Source organism: Gadus morhua, chromosome 11, assembly GCF_902167405.1.
Source record: "Gadus morhua chromosome 11, gadMor3.0, whole genome shotgun sequence".
Lineage (NCBI taxonomy): Eukaryota > Metazoa > Chordata > Actinopteri > Gadiformes > Gadidae > Gadus > Gadus morhua.
In genome coordinates, this window is record NC_044058.1 from 2,410,095 (window position 1) to 2,432,404 (window position 22,310).

The 22,310-nt window shown below is 42.5% G+C and overlaps 1 protein-coding gene and 1 long non-coding RNA gene across 2 annotated transcripts in view; one reads left to right on the top strand and one right to left on the bottom strand.

The window, feature by feature from the left end:
- Window positions 1-22,310, bottom strand: part of LOC115553796 (juxtaposed with another zinc finger protein 1) — a gene marked incomplete at its 5' end in the record, with an annotated part of 219,932 nt that overhangs the window by 72,386 nt on the left and 125,236 nt on the right.
- LOC115553350 (uncharacterized) lies at window positions 20,868-22,300 on the top strand. Its single transcript, XR_003978446.1, has 4 exons — window positions 20,868-21,204; window positions 21,371-21,455; window positions 21,560-21,709; window positions 21,802-22,300. It is a non-coding gene; the product is annotated as an uncharacterized LOC115553350 (long non-coding RNA).

Sequence of the window (22,310 nt, forward strand, 5' to 3'; positions counted from 1 at the left end):
TCTCTCTCTCTCGCTCTCTCTCTCTCTCGCTCGCTCTCTCTCTCTCTCGCTCTCCCTTCCCCCCTCCCCCCTCCCCCCTCCCCAACGATAACTTAAGTGTTATATGGTGATAAGCTTCGAGTTCAGCCGGGCCACCATAAGGTATATTTATTACCGGCCCATACTTCCAAACTCTTACGGTGGGGGGAGGAAAGGTCAGGTTTTTAACGTTAATCTAGCTTAGTTGCATATTAAACCGGAGGCTTGGCCGTCGTTTGCCAGGGAGTTCAAATTGGATTGATTCCTCTCGGCCCGGTTCATTTCACGTTTGACATAGGAGTGAATCAAAGTGTGGACAACATCAAATGCGAGCAATAGGTAGAATAAATGAAGATTAGGTCATCCAATATACATAGTTAGTGTAGGACAATCGGGTAGTATGATGAAGGTAACTGTTATTATGAGATACGGTTAACACAGAAGTGATATTGAACATGCAAATTTTAACATTGTTATTTCCCTTTTACATCTTTTTGGTTATAGCAACTTGGTTGCACTACGATGTTGTTAGCTTTGGTTGTCATTCAATGCGCATGGCTGAAGCAATGCGCAAGGAGGGATGTAGTGTGAAATTAAATCAAAGTAGATACTATAAAACAATTAAAATTAGAATTCATGGAAATATGTTTTTTAACAACTAACTGCTGTACATGAGTTTGTATTTCTGCAATAGAAACAAAAGTTCCAGAACCAGATGCAGACACACCCGGAGCCTACAAACTACCACCGCCGAGCAAGGACTAACAGTCACATGAGGAGATCAAATAACAGCAGGATTTGAATCGCTCCGGATGGGTTGGTGGCCAGGGCGCTGGTATGATTACAATCCCTCAGGTTAGAATTGGCAGAGAACTCCGGCATTAATGACCCTTTCACAGGATGGATGGAGAATATGTTTGGGAGGTGGAAAGGCAGAATCCACTAAGTGCCCGTCGCGGGAATAAATGCAGAGACCGTGTTAATTGTCACCGGCTGCCGTTGTATTCCCTGCGCACGAGGGCTACTGCATCTGCTGATCACCACAGCAGTGGGCGCTACAGAGGTGCCAAGTGCCATTCAGGCTTACATTACCTGAGGGGCCCGACCCTATCCAGCTGTAATATCTAGAATAGTCACACCTATACTATTCTAGTAGAATCGACTGTATTTAAGATAATCAATATCCCGGATTTACTTGAATAACACATTTTAAAACAACCATACCAGACTATGTTTGTTATTGTGTAGTGTTGCTTGGTTGCGAGTGCAACCCGTTGTTTCTGAATCGCTGCATTGATAATGGTACTGTTGATCTTTGAGACGGTTGTTTACAGGCCACCTCTTGCTGACACGACGACAACGGAGAACCTGTTTGGAGATTCCCATGATGTAGGAGTAACCTCTCTGAGTTGAGCCCTTGACAAGGAGGGACGAGTCTTGGGTTCATGAATTACAGGCCCGACGGCGACAGAAGAAACAATGGCTACGATAATAACAACGCCCAAAACCACCCACATGCAACAGCGAACCAATGCACGAAGATCACCTGAACCACCCGAATCCATGCTAGGCTATCAATAATCTTGAATTTTTTAAAATTGTATTATGACTCCAATTTTCACTTTACTTTAGCACATGATGAAAATTGTATGACCTTGTAGCACATGACCAAAAGTATTAGCTCAGGATTTCTATTGATAGTTTTGTTTGTGTGCTGTTTGGCCATGTGATTGTATGATAACAAGATTCATGTTCATTGTTGTATTGTTAAATAATGACCTGTATTTCTAATGAGACCCACAATGTGAATACCGTTTCAGTGTAATGGGGACGCGTAGTGGTTTTTCTCTCTTCAAGAGTTGTTTCCACTCCGGTTGATGGTGTTGATGATTGATCCTAATTTGACTATATTTTCGGTGTGGTAAATGGTGTTTATGATTTAAAATATTATTGTATGGTCATCTAAGATTACGTATTTTAAGAATCTAAGCTTCCCTCACTTGTCCACTAGGAAGTAGGACCAAACATATAAGCTGCGTTACCCTCACATAGCCACAAGGGGAGCATGACGTTATTGAAGGCTGCTCCCTCTTCACCTTTAATTAAGTGAAGAAGCCGAAGCCATAACGTCACCCCGGCCACGCCCACTGCATAGGCCACACCCACTTGACGTCCTGTACGGAGGACGTCGAGTGAACGCCCCAGAGATTTTCAGCGACACCCGCGAGGGCGTAGTAGCCAGAGTTATTATCTCTCACACGTGTTCTACCAATTCCTAGAATTCCCTCCGTATAGCTTCACTTACCATGCCGAAACATGCCGACGACTTTATAATAAATGAAGTGAGTTAAAGCAACCCGGGATTGGACAACTTTCTTCGAGAATACTCAACAATAGCCAAATTGTCGAAGATGCCCGAGAATCTCCGGGGATATCAGCATGGGAAATCGGCGAATCAGACCCATGAACCTATAAAGAAAGACGTCATCTCAAGCGGGAGAGAACGTTTGCGGTGCTGGTTTGTGTCACGTACGTACAGTGCCGTGTTCCAATACCCGTACTGTCCGTACTTACTAGCCAAAATTTGAGTACGCAGTACTTTCCAATTCAGATCCGGCGAAAAGAAGTATACTTCAAGGACCCGGATGCCGTACTCAAAACGGGCTAATCGTGAAGTGTGGATCGAAGGACACTCCCCGTACTCAACGGCAGCCATCTTAGCTACGTAGCGAAAGAGGCGGAGCCAGGCTGAGCCAAAGTCGGCGCATTTCCCACATAGTCTGCATTAATAGAGTCATTTTGTAGTTTTTATAGTTTTTATAGCTGTTAGGCGTAAAGAGTTCACCGTTCAAAGCGGGATGTTTATTGCGGGGGAGGAGCCACGGCGGCAAACGTGATCGTAATTTCCTGTTAGTGTACCACGGAGTACTCGATTTGGAACAGCACACACATCTGAAAAATTAACGTAGTAGACAGTGCGGATAGTATACTACCTCTAAGTATACTCATGGAAGTACGGGTATGGTCTCACGAAAATACGTGACACTGTCACGTTATATAATCTATTGAAACGTGATCAGGGACACGTTTTGTATTTTGTATTTCAATTGGAAGTAGGCTATTTGTCGTGTCACTAAGCATGACTTCCAAACTAAGGTTCTCCCTAATGTCCCTTATGGAGCTCCGTACAGATCATTCATTGTTGAAAATTGTCTGTGATAACAAATGACAGCTTTTGGCCACCCGTTTCTACTTAAAATTGTCTGTGATGATAACTAACAATACGACAGCTTGTTGAGTTGTATCAGCAGAGTGGTGCTGCTGACGATGCGTAGGAAGGAGGCTTACGACTTCTCTCATTATAGGACATTTATTTCAGAACAATGAAATGTGGCCATCTGCCGGTTGTGTCGCCAAGAGTAAATAATATTTGCAGTCATGTAACCTGAGAACATAAAAAATAGGCTTACATTTTAACCCACTTGTACTCAGGTTGGTAACACAAAAATACCAAAACAAGTTAAACAAATGTGTACCTTTGGCTTACACATATTAGTCACCAAAAAGAAGACCTGCAAACTTTCCCAGTTTGAACCTGCTGACAGGCTTCGTCATCACATCAGCGACCATTTCATCAGTAGCACAATACATTAAATTCACCTTACCCTCATTCACAGTAGACCTAATAAAGTGATACCTAATGTCTATGTGTTTACAACGCTTTCTATTTACAGGATTTCTGGCAAGAGCAATCGTCCCCTGATTGTCTTCGTGTATTACCGTTTGTGTGTATTGGTAACCATCCATATTCTTCAGTAATTGTTCTAGGTAAAGGCATTCCTGAACAGTAGAAGCAAGTGCCATATACTCTGCTTCGCATGTGGAAAGTGCAACAGTAGGTTGCTTCTTTGCCTTCCATGAAACAAGTGCACTGTTTTCACTAAGACTAACACAGTATCCTGTGGTACTGCGGCGATCACTGGTATCAGCCGCCCAGTCTGCATCACTGTAGGCTTTTATACCAAGATTCTCAGTGCTTCTCCTAAAGGTTAAACCTTTGTCTGCTGTGCCTTTAAGGTATCGCAGGACATGCTTCACAGTAACCCATTGCTCCTCTGTAGGCTAGGTACTGTGACAGCCTGCTCACCACAAAACTCAGATCAGGCCTAGTGCAGGTCGTCAGGTATATCAGACTGCCCACGGCCTCTCTGTACATCCTGATATCTGTCATTTTCACTGCATCATTACTGTATTCAAGCTTTTGCTCACAAGGAGTATCTCTCACCCTGCATTCTGACATGTTGAAACGCTGTAGAATTTTGTTAATGTACTTCTCTTGTGACATCTTAATGCATTCATCAGAAAAATCAAAATCAATACCAAGAAAATGTTTGAGTTGCCCCAAGTCTTTCATCTTGAATTGCTCTGCAAGCATCCCTTTCACCTTTTTCAGTTTTCCTTCATCGCTTGCAGCAATGATCAAGTCATCGACCCACACAATTATGATCACTTTCCCTTCTTTAGACTCTTGGGAATAAACACAGTTGTCAGCTTGGTTTTGTGTGAAACCATTTTCAGTTAAGCAATCATGTAAAACCCTGTTCCAGTTTCTTCCAGACTGTTTGAGACCATAAAGTGATTTCTCTAGCCTATAGACTACACCCTCTTTTTCTTCATAGCCCTCTGGTGGATTGATGTAGATTTCGTGGTCGATGGGGGCGTGTACGAACGCGGTTTTCACTTCCATTTGGTGGACCAGTAAATTTTCCTGCACTGCCTTCTGTATCACAATTCTAACACTGGTTAGGTCTGCTGTAGGTGAAAACGTTTCCCCATAGTCTACCCCCATTTTCTGGCTGTAGCCCTTGGCGACAAATCGAGCCTTGTACTGGTCATTCCCATCTACACCAGACTTGATTGCGTAAACCCACCTACCCCCCACTGGTTTCTTGCCCACGGGTAGTGTTGTCGGGGTAAAGGTTTTATTCTCATTTAGAGACTGGATTTCCTCATTCATTGCTTTTCTCCATGCTTTTGAATTGTCTGACTGCATTGCTTCACCATAAGTTTGCGGAATGCCACAAACTGCTCTGCAGCAGTAGTCTACTGTGACATGCATCCCGTCACTATCACTGTCTTCTCTCACGAAGTCGTCTAGGTAATTTGGTGCCCTCCTTTCTCTTGTTGGATACCGCCTACCCTCAGGATCGACGCTTGTAACAGTTTCATTATGCTCAGTAGACTCATTTGCTGCCCTTGGACTATCGCAATGTGGACTTTTACCGGGTTCATTTTGCTCTAGAGCCTTTTCTGCACTCCTGTTGACCCCCTGCGTCCCCTTAGTCCTGACTCTGTGCCCCACACTGTCATCATTTAGATCTGGCTCATCTGTCTGTGTTTGTTTTTCTGCAGCTGTTTTGCTCACAAATTTCACCAGCCTGTGTTTTTGCACTTTGTTTGTATTTGGGTGATACACCAAATACGCTGGGCTATTTTTATCGTACCCCACAAAACGCCCCTGATCACACCTGGAGTCAAGCTTTCCCTTTTCCTGCTGATAATTGTAGCAAACAGACCCGAATCGTTGCATTCTGGACACATTGGGCTTTTTGTTTGTCAACATCTCGTAAGGAGTCAGCCCTGTGCGCTTGTTCAAGCATCTGTTGCGTACCGTTGCTGTTGTTTGTACTGCGTAGTGCCAAAGGTGTTTTGGTAACTCACTTTCAATTAGCATGCACCTGCCCATCTCGAAAAGAGTACGCCACCCACGTTCTGCTGTTCCATTTTGGTGCGGTGAGTACGGAGCTGTCGTCTCATGCCTAATTTTGCTTTTCCTCAGCAGTGCCTGGAAATCACCACCTGTGAATTCAGTTCCATTATCAGATCGCATACACTTCACCTTCCCATAAGGGGATACATCTGCAAGGAATTTTTCAGTTGCCTGCACTGCGTCACTCTTTTTCTTTAGAAAGTAAACAAATACTGCATTTGAGTAATCATCGGTGAAAGACTGTGCATATTTGTACCCATCTAATGACTCAGTGGCTATTGGACCTGCAAGGTCTGTGTGTATCATTTCTAAAGGAGCCTTTGTTCTGGCATCGGGGTTCCTATTTCTAGTTTGTGTAAACTTCCCTTGAATACACACCTCACACTCAGCACATGATGTAGGAGTAAGCACATCATCATAATTACAGTGGCCTAGTATCTCATGCCATGCTTGGATGTCGTGGGTTGCATTACACTTATCATCAGTTGACTCAATCTCAGTGGGCAGGTAGTACAACCTGCCAAACACATGAATGTCAAACCTGGTACCATATCTGGTTATCAAGACATCATTGTCTTCTTTGAAGACGACTGTGGACCCAGTCGTGGTTGCTGCCTTCACCGAGAAAATGTTCTGCGGGTACGACGGCACATACAGAGCGTCCAACAGTTTCGCATTGCACCGCCGTCCACTGCTGTCGATGAGGGTAACCACTGCCGTGCCTCTCCGCTGAGCGACGCCGCTGCATCTGGTCCCATCAGCCAACTCGACGCTGTGAGTCTCCGGCCTGAAGGTGCTGTCGAAACTTGTGAACAAGGCGATGTCGTTGATGACGTGGGATGTGGCCCCGGTGTCCACCATCAGGCCCCTCTCCTGGATGGTGCGCGCCGGCTGCCGCTGGTCACTGGCCCGTCCGTCCGCCATCTTGAATGCGAAGTCCTCCTTTACCTCAGCATTCTCCGACACTTTGTTCACGCCGTCCCTTCGGTCTCTGTCTTTGTCTTTTCGTCTGCATGTCCCTGTGTGTGTCACTTTTGCAAACACTACACCACGTCTTCTGTCGACACGCTCTCGCTCGGTGCCCCTTGGTCCCGCACTTGAAGCACACCATCTCGCTGTCGTCTTTGCCCGGTCCATGTGCGCTGCTACTGGGAGGTCGCCGTCCGGTTCTCCCCTGGGTCTTCATCACGCTGTCATCGTTCGACCCGGTTGCTCTGATGTTCTCGGTTTCCTCGAAACTCCGCAATTTGGTCTTGAAGTCAGCAAACGTGATGTTATCGTAGGTGTGCGCCATATGGATTGCGAATGGCTTGAAGCTCTCTGGCAATCCCTTCAGCGCCATAGCCACCAGCAAACTGTCCCCCAGCGTTTCTCCCGCGTTTCTCAGGGCAGTTATGGCGGTCTCTGCTCTAATGATATAGTCTATTACACTTTCGCCGCTGGACTTTTGAAGTGAGGTCAGCGTGGTGTACAAACTAATTATACGAGGCTTTCCCTTCCCCGCATAATAGTCTCTCAGAATATTTAATGCTTTTCTGCCATCATCTTGCGCATCTCTCATTACCAGAGACAGACTTTTGTCATCTAGCAGTAGGATCAACTCTGCATACGCGTCCGCGTTTTTCTCAGGATCTGCTGCTTTTTCAGCTTCTTCTACTGGCTCATTCAACACAGTGTTTTTCAGTCCTAATAAACGAAAGTGTCCCAACAATTTAGTTTCCCAAACTTCATACTTTGCTTCGTCGCCGTCGAATACCAGTCGATGTAGCCTGCTGCTACTTGCCTTTCGTTGCTCTGCCATGCTAGCTTGCCCCTCTCCTCGGGTTAGCAGCCTTCTTCAGCACGCGATCCGTTGCAACTTTCTTGGCTTTCGTCGACTATCTTCTCCTCCAAACGTCTCCTGGGCCCATAACCTGTTGAGTTTTATCAGCAGAGTGGTGCTGCTGACGATGCGTAGGAAGGAGGCTTACGACTTCTCTCATTATAGGACATTTATTTCAGAACAATGAAATGTGGCCATCTGCCGGTTGGGTTGAGCGCGGACTGACTTTTTGAATATAGAAAACGTTACGCATAAAAATGTCCATGTACGGGAAGTCCATTAGGTCACAATACAATACATGAACATTCATCACATTAATTATTGTGTGCTCTTGCGCCCTCTTGTGTCGCCAAGAGTAAATAATATTTACAGTCATGTAACCTGAGAACATAAAAAATAGGCTTACATTTTAACACAGCTTTTGGCCACCCGTTTCTACTTTCACCTTAGATACTGAGAAATTGTGACAATACACGGATATATTAAATGCAGGTGCGCTGCTCTGTAGGCAAACCGCAAAGGAAAAAAGGGTAGCTGCTTCATCTGTTCTTTTTAGAATTGTATGTCTTGATGTTTATTTTATCTAGCCATCTATTCTCTTGTTTTTGGCTATGTGAATGAACGTCCGCGTCGATGCCTCGATCGCAAGTCCAGTGTCGCGAGCGGACGTTGCCATGACATCTAGAAATCATACCGTATTTAATGGGTTGTAGTGAGTGTAACATAATTCACCTACAGTATTTTGTTATGTGTTGTTCTTTCAATTGTGTTAGGCATGTCGTTTACTATCTTGGTGGTTCAGGGATCGCTGTCCCTTTTAAGGATTACGAGCGTCTCATGACGTCAGAGCCCATGCGGGATTTGTTTACCTTTAGCACGTTTTGATTTCCTGTTTCTCTCTTACTAAATAAACGAGTCATACAACTGTGTGCTCAACGTGCGAAATTGTATCTCTCACTTATGGCAATTTCCACAGGGTTATCATTAATATTGATGTGTAGGGGTTGTTTATAACTCGTGAATAATATTGTTTAGACCACGGTCTGGGGGAATACTCCGATTCTGATTGGCTGCAGTGCGTGCATTAACTCCTGATATAGCCCTACAGACACCTGCTAAGTAGTTCCAGTCAGTGTTTAGATTCTCTGCCCGAGCCGGGCCTTTGATCGAGCGTTTTTATTTTTATTTTACCATTGGTTTATTGGCCTAATCTGAGGAGAAATCTATGCCATAAACAGAAATATTATAGGCCTTTATTACATGGGTCTTCTCAATGCCGTGGAACGCTCCGTTCATGGGTAGTAGTCCGGTGAGTTGTCTATCCCGGCGTCTTCCGTTGCTAAGCGACGTCACCGTCTTTGCGGACAAATTATTTCTCTGCTGATCAACACTACGAATGGCCAAAAGACTTGTAACCCCCCCCCCCCTTGAATAAATACTATGGCAGAATTATTATTATTATTATTAATATTCTCATTCAACTTGAACATGTGTTTTTACAGTAGAGCGGTGGAGGGATGACGTATGTTGGCCAACCCGGAAGTGAGCGTCGCCCTGGATTCCCTCGACAAAAAGCTAACGGGTTTTGCCATTGGATTTTGGATTATTGCTGAAACATTTGCACCTTTGAAGCACCTCCTAAAATACTGAAAATAAATAAATATATAAAAATAACCATGCTCCAAAGAACGAAATGTAAACCAATGCATTCTGAATAGGAGTGTTTCTCTGATTTTTCCATGCTACACAGAACGAAATGTAAACCCATGCAAACAAAGACTTCATGGTCATAATAATTTAAATATCATTAATATCCTGAGTGTGTAGGGTGGTATTCAATTTCTTTCAACGGGGCTGCATCCAGTCACTTGACCGTTATGGTTGCTATGGTGGTTGCTATCGACCGCCCCCTCTAATCCTTACATGGCTCTAAAAACCACGCGGCGAAGGAGCTGCCGTCCATTGTGTTTTTTTTGTCGTAAACTAGGGTCCGATGGTTAGAGAAAAGGCAGATATTCCAAGGTATCCTTAAAAGGCAGCTTGGATGTTTTTATTTTCTGCAGTTTAGACTTCTACTATAACCTATTTTGGAAAGCAAAACACCAAGCTCATTGATTTAACGAGGCAGGGTTATTTGAAACAATTGATTCAATAAATATTTGTGAGAGGTCATTACTTCTCCTGAGTTTGCTTCCTATTTATGTCGAGTATACACCCCTACTGTCCACAAGCATCCCCCCCCCCCCTCCCCATATGGATTTTGAGAATTGTTGCCACGTCCCAGTGGTGGAGGTATCATATATATGAAAGAGGGCATTCAATTATACTATAATGATCAATTAGGAGGCCGAAGCCCTAAAGGAAGTGATGCAATAGGTGACTGAGGGTCAACATTTGAGACCCCCTTTTATCAAAGGGGGTCTCAAAGGATGCATACGCTTCAACTTGTGGCTCCAGCCCTACAGGAAATGACTCAGCAAGTGCTCCATCTCGTTGCACCTGCACCCAGCAGCTCGCTTGCAAGATTTTGGCCTGAAGTTCTTCCCAGACCTACACCCTAGCCTTCCAACATGCATATCTGAGAATCAGGCCTCTCTTTAATAAGGACAAAAAGTTATGAGAGAAATACACATGAACTTTTTGTTATCTCATGAGCGGCGTGGTGCCGGCTCCTTTTGACCTTTTGACCCCAGACTTCAAAAACGTGGCCACAGGCCAGCTGTGTCTACACACCTTAAGCCACAAATGTACACCTCCATCCCACAAAAAATGGGGACTAGAAACTAACCTCTGTCTTATTTACATTTACTGTACTGTTGGAGGTCACGCCCCTTTTCCGGCCTTTTCGAGATAGCCAGGGATACTTAAATGTTTACACACATTTCCCGGGGCCCCGAGAACGACATATCCGAGCTTTGGAGTTCTAGCCCTTAGAGAAAAAAAGTTTTCCCAAATGGACTGTCATTGGGACAAAACCCCTCAGAAGTGTTGCCTGCAAGACCTAATGGTTCAGAATGTGGTGTAAAAACAGTTTTTGAGATAGGAAGGTCCTACCGCCCTGAAATTTGAATACCTTATTCTAGGGCCTAACTGGGACCCCCGCACCGAAACTTGGCCCGGTCGGACCCCGAGGGCAGGAAGGGGAGGCCCTTCCTGCCTGAAACTTGGCCCAGTCGAGTGCAGGAAGGTGGGGCCTGGACTTTCATAATCTTCGCTTGGTGAATGTGAAGGATGTTTGGTCGGATGTTATGACGAAGAATCATAATGTGAATGGGAATATTCTATAAATTTCTTGATATCATCTTTCGTCTCAACACTTCTGCTGCAGCCGCTTAAAGTCTCACTCCGAGAACCTTAAAATATGAATCAATCCATTAGAAGTATGAAAATATCTTCCCGGTGGCGTAAAGGAGCAAACAAGGTGTGCTATGACATCTACGTTTCGAGGCGATTGCAACAGTGCCACACATGATCATATTTGAATATGTTTCGGGGTAGTAATTAGCTGTCGATTTTGGAGGCCTTTATCAATAATGACCAGCTATAGATTTGCTTCCCGATGGAGATTTCTGACAAATTACATGTTATTTAGCATCTACACGTTAAGCTGAGTCCAATGAGATCAAGCTCGCCCTCTTGCTAGACCGAGATCATGTCCTAGACCTAGGTGTACCATGTAAAATACATGTTACCACCCGCATGCTTGGTGTCATTGGACTCAGCTCAACGTGTAGATGCTAAATAACATGTCATTTGTCACAAATTTCTATCGGGAAGCAAATCAATAGCTGCTCATTATTGATTAACCCTCCAATTTCGACAGCTAATTACTACCATTAAACATGTTTGAATATGCTCATGTGTGGCACCTTTGCAATCGCCTGGAAGCGTAGATGTTGAAGGACGCCTTGGAAGATATTTACATACTTCTGATTGACTAATGAATTGATTCAGCTATTCCCCCAGAAGTCTGGGGTCAAAAGGTCAAAAGGAGCTGGCACCACGCCGCTTATGAAATAACAAAAGTTCATGTGTATTTCTCTCATAGCTTTTTGTCATTATTAAAGAGAGGCCTGATTCTCAGATATGCATGTTGGATGGCTAGGGTGTAGGTCTGGGAAGAACTTCAGGCCAAAATCTTGCAAGCGAGCCGCTGGGTGCAGGTGCAACGAGATGGAGCACTTGCTGAGTCATTTCCTGTAGGGCTGGAGCCACAGGTTGAAGCGTATGAGTCCTTTGAGACCCCCTTTGATAAAAGGGGTTCTCAAATGTTGACCCTCAGTCACCTATTGCATCATTTCCTTTAGGGCTTCGGCCTCCTAATTGATCATTATAGTATAATTGAATGCCCTCTTTCATATATATGATACCTTCACCACTGGGACGTGGCAACAGTTCTCCAAATCCATATGGGGAGGGGGGAGGGATGCTTGTGGACAGTAGGGGTGTATACTCAACATAAATAGGAAGCAAACTCAGGAGAAGTAATGACATCTCACAAATATTTATTTAATAAATTGTTTCAAATGACCCTGCCTCGTTAAATCAATGAGCTTGGTGTTTTGCTTTCCAAAATAGGATATAGTAGAAGTCTAAACTGCAGAAAATAAAAACATCCAAGCTGCCTTTTAAGAATACCTTGGAATATCTGCCTATTTTCTAACCATCGGACCCTAGTTTACGACAAAAACAACACAATGGACGGCAGCTCCTTTGCCGCCTGGTTTTTAGAGCCATGTAAGGATTAGAGGGGGCGGTCGATAGCACCATAGCAACCATAACGGTCAAGTGACTGGATGCAGCCCCGTTGAAAGAAATTGAATACCACCATACACACTCAGGATATTAATGATATTTAAATTATTATGACCATGAAGTCTTTATTTGCATGGGTTTACATTTCGTTCTGTGTAGCATGGAAAAATCAGAGAAACACTCCCATTCAGAATGCATTGGTTTACATTTCGTTCTTTGGAGCACGGTTATTTTTATATATTTATTTATTTTTAGTTTTTGAGGAGGTGCTTCAAAGATGCAAATGTTTCAGCAATAATCCAAAATCCAATGGCAAAACCCGTTGGCTTTTTGTCGAGGGAATCCAGGGCGACGCTCACTTCCGGGTTGGCCAACATACGTCATCCCTCCACCACTCTACTGTAAAAACACATGTTCAAGTTGAATGAGAATAATAATAATAATAATTCTGCCATAGTATTATTTAAGGGGGGGGGATACAAGTCTTTTGGCCATTCGTAGTGTTGATCAGCAGAGAAATAATTTGTCCGCAAAGACGGTGACGTCGCTTAGCAACGGAAGACGCTGGGATAGACAACTCACCGGACTACTACCCAAGAACGGAGCGTTCCACGGCATTGAGAAGACCCGTGTAATAAAGGCCTATAATATTTCTGTTTATGGCATAGATTTCTCCTCAGATTAGGCCAATAAACTAATGGTAAAATAAAAATAAAAACGCTCGATCAAAGGCCCGGCTCGGGCAGAGAATCTAAACACTGACTGGAACTACTTAGCAGGTGTCTGTTGGGCTATATCAGGAGTTAATGCACGCACTGCAGCCAATCAGAATCGGAGTATTCCCCCAGACCGTGGTCTAAACAATATTATTCACGAGTTATAAACAACCCCTACACATCAATATTAATGATAACCCTGTGGAAATTGCCATAAGTGAGAGATACAATTTCGCACGTTGAGCACACAGTTGTGTGACTCGTTTATTTAGTATGGGAGAAACAGGAAATCAAAACGTGCTGAAGGTAAACAAATCCCGCATGGGCTCTGACGTCATGAGACGCTCGTAATCCTTAAAAGGGACAGCGATCCCTGAACCACCAAGATAGTAAACGACATGCCTAACACAATTGAAAGAACAACACATAACAAAATACTGTAGGTGAATTATGTTACACTCACTACAACCCATTAAATACGGTATGATTTCTAGATGTCATGGCAACGTCCGCTCGCGACACTGGACTTGCGATTGAGGCATCGACGCGGACGTTCATTCACATAGCCAAAAACAAGAGAATAGATGGCTAGATAAAATAAACATCAAGACATACAATTCTAAAAAGAACAAATGAAGCAGCTACCCTTTTTTCCTTCGCGGTTTGCCTACAGAGCAGCGCACCTGCATTTAATATATCCGTGTATTGTCACAATTTCTCAGTATCAAAGGTGAAAGTAGAAACGGGTGGCCAAAAGCTGTCGTATTGTTAGTTATCACAGACAATTTTAAGTAGAAACGGGTGGCCAAAAGCTGTCATTTGTTAGTTATCACAGACAATTTTCAACAATGAATGATCTGTACGGAGCTCCATAAGGGACATTAGGGAGAACCTTAGTTTGGAAGTCATGCTTAGTGACACGACAAATAGCGTACTTCCAATTGAAATACACAATTTAGAAAGTAGGCCTACGTGTCCCTGATCACGTTTCAATAGGGTCCTTGAAGTATACTTCTTTTCGCCGGATCTGAATTGGAACGTACTGCGTACTCAAATTTTGGCTAGTAAGTACGGACAGTACGGGTATTGGAACACGACACTGTGCTTACGTGACACAAACCAGCACCGCAAACGTTCTCTCCCGCTTGAGATGACGTCTTTCTTTATAGGTTCATGGGTCTGATTCGCCGATTTCCCATGCTGATATCCCCGGAGATTCTCGGGCATCTTCGACAATTTGGCTATAGATTGTCTCATTACACGCTAAATAATATAATTATAGCCTAATTATATATATAGCCTATACATATATATAGGCAATATATATAATTAGGCAATATATATATATATAGCATTTGTGGTTTTGGCATAAACATAACTAGGGTGCACTGTACTATCTGCGCACACCCTTTCTGAAGCCTCTCTCTCGCTCTCTCTCTCTCTCTCTCTCTGTCCCTCCCTCTCTCTCTTTCTCTCTCTCTCGTACCGTTTTGTGGAGCACGTTCATTGTCTGACAACACTCCCATTCAGAAAGCATTGGTTTACATTTCGTTCTGTGTAGCACGCAAAAAGTCGGACTATCGTACTCTGGAACACGCTTCAATAGATTAACGTTTGTGCGCATGAGCACGCAATCGCGTGATACCGGGTTGGTGCATGTGTGCGCGTAGCCGTCACTCGCGATGGGTGTGCATGTGAGAAAGGTTTTGGGTTTTAGTGTCTATGGGTTGGTAATGACGGTTCTGATGATTTTTCTGATGGAAAAGTGGTCTTTTATTTCCATAATCTTGGTTCAGTGACTGCATAAACCCGTTCGTTAGTTAGCAGTTAAACAAAATGCGATCTCTTTGTTTACAGTTACCAACGACCAACGTTTAGAGACTGATGATTGAGGGTTTGATTCCCTGGTGATGCAAGGTTTTTTCTATCATTTTGGACTGCACACACATCGCGAGTGACGGATACTCGCACAATGTACACACATCACTGTCTTTACAATTTCTAGGCAACCGAAGTTTAAAGATTGTCAAGTGGTTAACTCTTGAATCACATGTACCTGATGGGTTAGTGGTCAGAGAACAACTCATTAACGCGGGGTTAAGGGGTTTGATTCCTTGATGAAGCTAGCTTTTTTCTTTCATATTGGAATGGATGTTTGTATGCCATTTTGCGTAACTTGTAGTTTATGATGAAGAAATGTTGCTGGGTTTAAGGTTAGGGTAACGGTAAGGGTAAGACACAAAGTGTTTTTGCAACACAATGTTTCTTACAATAACACAAAGTCCAAAGTTTTGATGACTCCAGTAGGAAACTTAAGATACCTAGAGAAATGCTTGAGTGCTCACAAAACATCAACAAGTCAGCAGTGTGGTACAGGGTGATCATTTCTGACATACAGTACCAAAGCTGAAACTATTAGCCAGGAGTGGGAAAGATCCAGACGCAGACGTGGGAAGCAATAAGACACACCAACACACAGTTGCCTGTTGCAAAATGGTTCAGAGTTTAATAGAAATAGTTAGGGTTAGCTGGTATGGCGTTATCTGGTATGGCTATAGTCTAATGTTAGCTTAGTTTGTGTTGTTTCGTCATGTTAACCGCTAGTAATAGTAAGTCATTTGTAGAAATATAGCCTATCATCACAGACTGTAGGAATGTCACCCACCCTCCATCGCGAACGACACTGACGCTCATACTCCTGTAGTGCAAGGGAGTTCGAGCACAGATCCCTGAGACAAACGGCTACGCGCACAGATGCACACCCATAGCGAGTGACGTAGGACGTAAAGTCCCGCCCCGGGCGAAGTGGCGTCGATTTAGAGAGTCCCAGTCGGACCCAAGACCCCAGGAACAGTGCATACTTCCGCCATTCACCAGTGCTCAGTGGCCAAGCCTGGTATTGCAGCTGTTTAAGCGGGCTGTTTTATAATATGTCCATGGTCCCAACCATAGATATATATATTAATGTTAATATATATATCCAGGGTGCGATTTGCCGGTGGGGATGGTGGGGATTATCCCCCCCTCTGGTTTACACGTCCTACCCTCTGCTGAATTATTTTTATCCTCGGTGGGGATAAAAATGATCCCCCCCACCCAAAGTATTTTCACCATTACATCGTAATAATTAACAACCAAAATACACAGGGTCCGTCTTCATTTTGATTGTGCTGTGATTTTGATCTACCGGGAGCGAGTCAGAGGCGTCGCGCGTGAGCGCAGGCTGGATGACAACGGGATAATCTCTGCCGCCGCCGCTCTAAATCCATCAAACTGGCCATCTGATGAAGACGAGCGCATCCTCTACGGCGATGAAAAACTTCTCGCCATACACAAAACTCTTGCTGTTGAGGCCGCAACCAGTCCCATACTCCTGAAGGAGTTCGATGAGTTTAAATGTCACGGTGTCACAGGAGAGAGCATGCGCAAAGTTCTCACCGCTGTCTCCACGCTCCTAGTGTGCACAGCCGAGTGTGAAAGAGGTTTCAGCGCCATGAACCACATTCTTGCAGATGGCAGAAACAGAATGAATGTGTCCACACTGCACAATCTGCTTTTCATCTCTGTAAATGCACTAGATGTTGCTTCCTTCCCGGCCCGCAGATTTGCAGAGATGTGGTTGAAGCAGGGTCACCACGCTGCTATCGATCCGCCAACAGGAAAGCAAAAAAAAGAGGCTGAAGTGCGTCATCAGAGCGGACTGTTTTCGTAGTCTGACCTATAGTCTACCCGATTAACCCATAAAATAAAAAAAAAACGTCTTGACAGCACATTGTGGTATTTCATATTTTCTGTTGAACTGATATCGGGAAAAAATATATATATTTTTTTATTTGGCACATTTAAAAACAATTTTAGCTATGAGAAAATATTTCTGCAAATGCAGTGGTTAAGTTCACGTTCAAAATAGGCCTACCGCCTACGTTATGAAGCCTAAGTGTAAGGTTTAGATACACAAGGTCACAAGATCAACTGTTTTCATAAGTTTTCACACTGTTGTGTGGTTATTTTTCCTGAATAAAATGTCTCTCAAAATTATCCCCCCCTCTGGTTTTTTCACAAATCGCACCCTGTATATATCTATGGTCCCAACATCAAGGAGAGATATGCTTCCGCATCGTGGGTCTATGGCCACGCCCTACTTCATGACGTACCGGATGCAGAAATATTCTTGTTTTTTAGCATTGTTAGCATTGTAGCATCATAAGCGAGAGGTCTGAGCGATAGCAGTCGCATTGTTTACCGACCATGGAAGTAATCCCCCGATGATTCTCTATATGTTTAACAATTATTATTTCAGATTTGTTTGCCCCTTTTTGACTTTATAAGAAAAGCACCTTGTATATACCTTTTTGAATGTTAAAACAGAAATAATAATTACCACTCGTTTTTTAATATATTTCTGTTTCTGAAACGAGAATCAAATGCCCAATATATACATTGACCCATCAGTTGGTGTGCCCAGGGAACTCACAAGGTGTTAGGAAGCAAAGGAGTCTGAAATGACCCCACATGGTATCATGGACCTATTATGTGTGGGTGCAATAAATAAGACTGATATGATGGTGGCGGTGCCAGCCCCACGTCAGGTTTCAAAAACAAGTAATACTGAAACTGAATCTCAAACTTGATCCTGAAATGTATTCAACATGAAATATTGAAGGAGAGGGAGAGGGCTGTGGCTGCAATCGATGGAGGAGGCAGTCAGGTGTGCAGGAAGACAACAACAGGAGTATGATGGACAGGGATCTGACATGGACAGGGAATTATTTTATTTAAACATTCAGAGGAAATCAGGCCTACTGTAGGCCTATGTAAATAAGATTAAAGATGTCTAGGATAGTATAAATGATAACTGTAAATGGCAAGTGTACTTTGCTTTTGATGGAGCCATAATGTTATATTAATAAAAAAGCATTTTATTGATCAGGCCACTTAAGCACACCTTAAGCATAATTAATAAAATATTAAAAACACTTGGGTGGAGCGTGTTTGTCACTTATGTGAAAGAGCTGGAGTAACGGAATAAGATGCAGCTGGGCAGGGCGCTGAGAGGTGATGCATGAGGCATGATGGTGGCACAGCAGACAAGTACAGGAGCATGATGGACTGGGATCTGATGAGGAAACAAAGATTTTCTAACTTAAGATAAAATATACTCTGAAGTTTCCAGTTTCTGCAAACAGAATAGAATGGGTTTAGTTAAGGCTTTGTATCATTAACAGGGTATATGCAGGAATCAGAGATGAATTTACTACCTTTTATTACACCTGCATGAAGTTGGCACCCCATGTGTAAAAAAAACATGTACAACTATTTCAGATCGTTTGTGCTTCGTTTGTGCACGTTTGTGCACGGCAAATGAAAATTTGTGCTCATTCCGTTTTTGAGATATCAAACATTACATTTTGTAAACATATGACGTCACTCAGCACCCCAATATTGTCCGAATCGGTTCAAATGTGTCTCGATCATTTGTGCATCGTTTGTGCACGTTTGTGCACGACAAATAAACATTGGTGCTCTTTTAATTTTTAAGTTATTAAGGTTTCATTTTTGGTTACCCTTCCTTTTACAGTCCCCTAATTACTAGGTATTTACCCTGTACATACATGGTAAATTATAGTGTATTACTGGGTAATTACCACTGGTAATAAGAAGGTAAATACAGAGGTAGTTACCCGGTAAATACACGGTAAATCATAGTGTATTACTGGGTAATTACCATTGGTAATAAGAAGTTAAATACAGAGGAATTATCTGGTAAATACATGGTAAATCATAGTGTATTACTGGGTAATTACCATTGGTAATAAGAAGGTAAATACAGAGGAATTATCCGGTAAATTATAGTGGATTACTGTGTAATTACCACTGGTAATAAGGTAAATACAGAGGAATTACAGCTGATGTACCAAGTAAAACCTCCACTATTACCCATCAACTCAACTAAGTAGCGTGTAGTTGTAACTGTTTTAGGTTGGTAATAACTCCGATATTGTGTACTTCCTAGGAAATTAGGCAACCAATTCTTAGAAACACCTATTATCCAGGGTTTATGTTGGTAACAGCCCAAATTTAATGATGTAGGCCTACTATCTAGAAATGAGCATAGTACTTTCCAATAAAATTATTAATCTTAGTTATTATTCATAGCTACACCCATTTAGAAAGGGTTTATTCAATTTACCACTATGGAATTACTTACCTGGTAACAACCTCTGCAGGAAGTTTTCCTCTAGTGTCATGGTACATCTTCTTAAATACTGGGTACGAAGCCGTTTGTTTCCATGGTATTACCAGGTTCTTACCATATAATTTATAATAGATACATTCCATTATCCATGCAGTCAACACAAACATTTACCATGTACGTTCTGCGACGTTACCAAGTAAAACACGACAATTTACCCAGTAAGTAAGCTGAAACTGTACTGTAAAAGGAAGCCTCGTTTGTTTCCATGGTATTACCAGGTTCTTACCATATAATTTGTAATACATTATTCCCTTTTCCATGCAATCAACACAAACTTGTACCATGTACGTTCTGCGACGTTACCAAGTAAAACACGACAATATACCCAGTAATTAAGCTGAAACTGTCCTGGAAAAGGAATCCTCGTTTGTTTCCATGGTATGACCAGGTTCTTACCATATAATTTGTAATACATTATTCCCTTTTCCATGCAGTCAACACAAACTTGTACCATGTACGTTCTGCGACGTTACCAAGTAAAACACGACAATTTACCCAGTAATTAAGCTGAAACTGTACTGTAAAAGGAAGCCTCGTTTGTTTCCATGGTATTACCAGGTTCTTACCATATAATTTGTAATACATTATTCCCTTTTCCATGTAGTCAACACAAGCTTGTACCATGTACGTTCTGCGACGTTACCAAGTAAAACACGACAATTTACCCAGTAATTAAGCTGAAACTGTACTGTAAAAGGAAGCCTTGTTTGTTTCCATGGTATTACCACACAGTAAAAAATAAAGTGTCATTATTGCAGAGTAAAACTATTTTCCTCTGGATAGAGTAGTTATAACAATGTACAGAGTAAAATCGTCTAAATAGTAGTGTCAAAAGTGAGAGTTAAGTCCAACATGCACACAATGACCAAATCTACTCTACATGGTGATGATTCCCCGCGAAAGTACTAGTCTGAACTGGAGCTCGAGCGGGCAGTGGCACGTTGGAAATCGTCTCTCTCCCCACTAGCAGACCTATCGTGGTAAGTTTGTATGAATATTTGTAGGTTTTCACCATCTAGCTAGTTATTTTTCCACTAACGACCAACTTTTTGCAATACATTGACGATGATAGACGATGGTAGGCGTATTAAGTTAAGTTAGGCATGCATAGATGTAGTTAGCTAATCAATATGCCTCACTGACTTCAAGTTCAGATGCATTCGACTGCAATACCACGTCAAGAACTTAGAAGTAATAGAGTTGATAACGAAATTCATTTAAATTATACATTTCAGACTTGATTTATTTGTTAACACCGTGCCATGTATGGGTTAGTGATAATTGAAGTTGTTCGGCCGGGTGGGTGACGTTGGGTTAACGTACCAAAATGTTAGCAAGTTAGCTTGACAACGTGGTTTCTGCCCAAGTTGAAATAATTTGCAAGATGATATGTTGTCGTGCTTGACTTGTGCCTGTCTGAAACCAGACATTGAGAGTAATTTCAACAATTTCTGAATGGCAAGAAAGTCATTAGAAAGACACGAGGTTATACTCTCAGCTAACAAGTTTATTAGCACCCCGTATATCAACCTATTGATACTGTAAGAGGAGATTTATTTTTGTGAATAATTGTGTAAAAGAAAATATGATTTCTATGATGGTTAATGATTTGATAAATATATTCTTTATATAATTATTTAGATTGGGGAACTACTTCTTCCTGTGTAGTTTGTATCCATAGGGTTCACCGTAGTTAGGTTGGGCGGAGTGATACGCCGCACACGAGGCTAGTTTCAAGTTTGTTACCGGCGACAAGGGTGCAACTTGTCTGTTTTCTTGAGCGGAGAATAAAACATATACAAGTTGCTCTGAAGAAGCTGTCCCCGTGCTGTTCTTACCCACGACCCCAAAAATAGACTTTATTAAGGTGACGCTAACTTACACCCAGCGTTACAATACCATAAGTCCGGTGGTCTAATAAAAGAGTGTTTATTAGACCATCACGTTTTCTAATAACTTTGCTCTGATTCTTCAGAGAATATTTTGATGGATATTAACAGTTATTCAACCTTCCTTAAATTTAAATTTAACAGAAAATGCTGCTGCGTGTCTCGTTTGGCGGAGTGCAGAAGTACATGAAGCTGCCTGAACTAACATTCGGTGATTTCTTGAGAGAAGGTTAGTCACTAAATTTGGATTGAAAGTAGCCTGATCAAGTGGTGGCATATTGCAATTGTTTCTCATCAGAACATTTTGTGCACTGTTTATTTCTTTTACTCTAGTGAGTCTAAAATTTAACATTGCTGAAGACAGACGGTTGGACATCAAGGTTTATGACCAGTCTAACACAGAGGTCGACTCTGAAGTTTTTGAGGAGATCGTACAAGAGTTCCATGGACCTTTCCTAATTTCATTGGCCAATGAAGCACCTGGTAATTGCTGCCTACCTGCATAAGACTACACACACATCGTTGAAGTGGAAGTGTTGAACTATGTAATTGTGTTCTTATTTCCCAATGCTCAGGTTACCCTCAGTCCACGTCATCTCCATGCTCTATTGCATCTGAAGACACAGTGATCCTCAACTTCTCGTTGTGTGACCCAGCTGAGGAGCCAGTTGCAGCCGAAGGAAGTCAACCTAAAAGGCCTTGCCGCATTAACTATGAAGCAAAAGCTGTGAGTTGTGTGTGTGTGGGGAGTTTGATTCACATGTTTAATTTGAGGTGCATCTTATTTGTTTCATAATTTCCAAGTATTTTTCAAAATACAATACTGCACATTTTATTTCTTACCTGATTGAAAAAATCTTGACGACAAAGCCTGGAGGTGACCGTGTCATGGAGGAGTATGCGAAAACGAAATCATTTACAGATTCAACCAGAAGACAGCTCATCAACATACTTACTGCAGAGATGACGGAAACACATGGGTAAGTATGGATCAAATATGTTATCATGAGACATTGTTTAAACATAGCAATTATTGTTTAGATCATGTTGTTCAATGCTATCTATGAATGTTGATTATTGAATA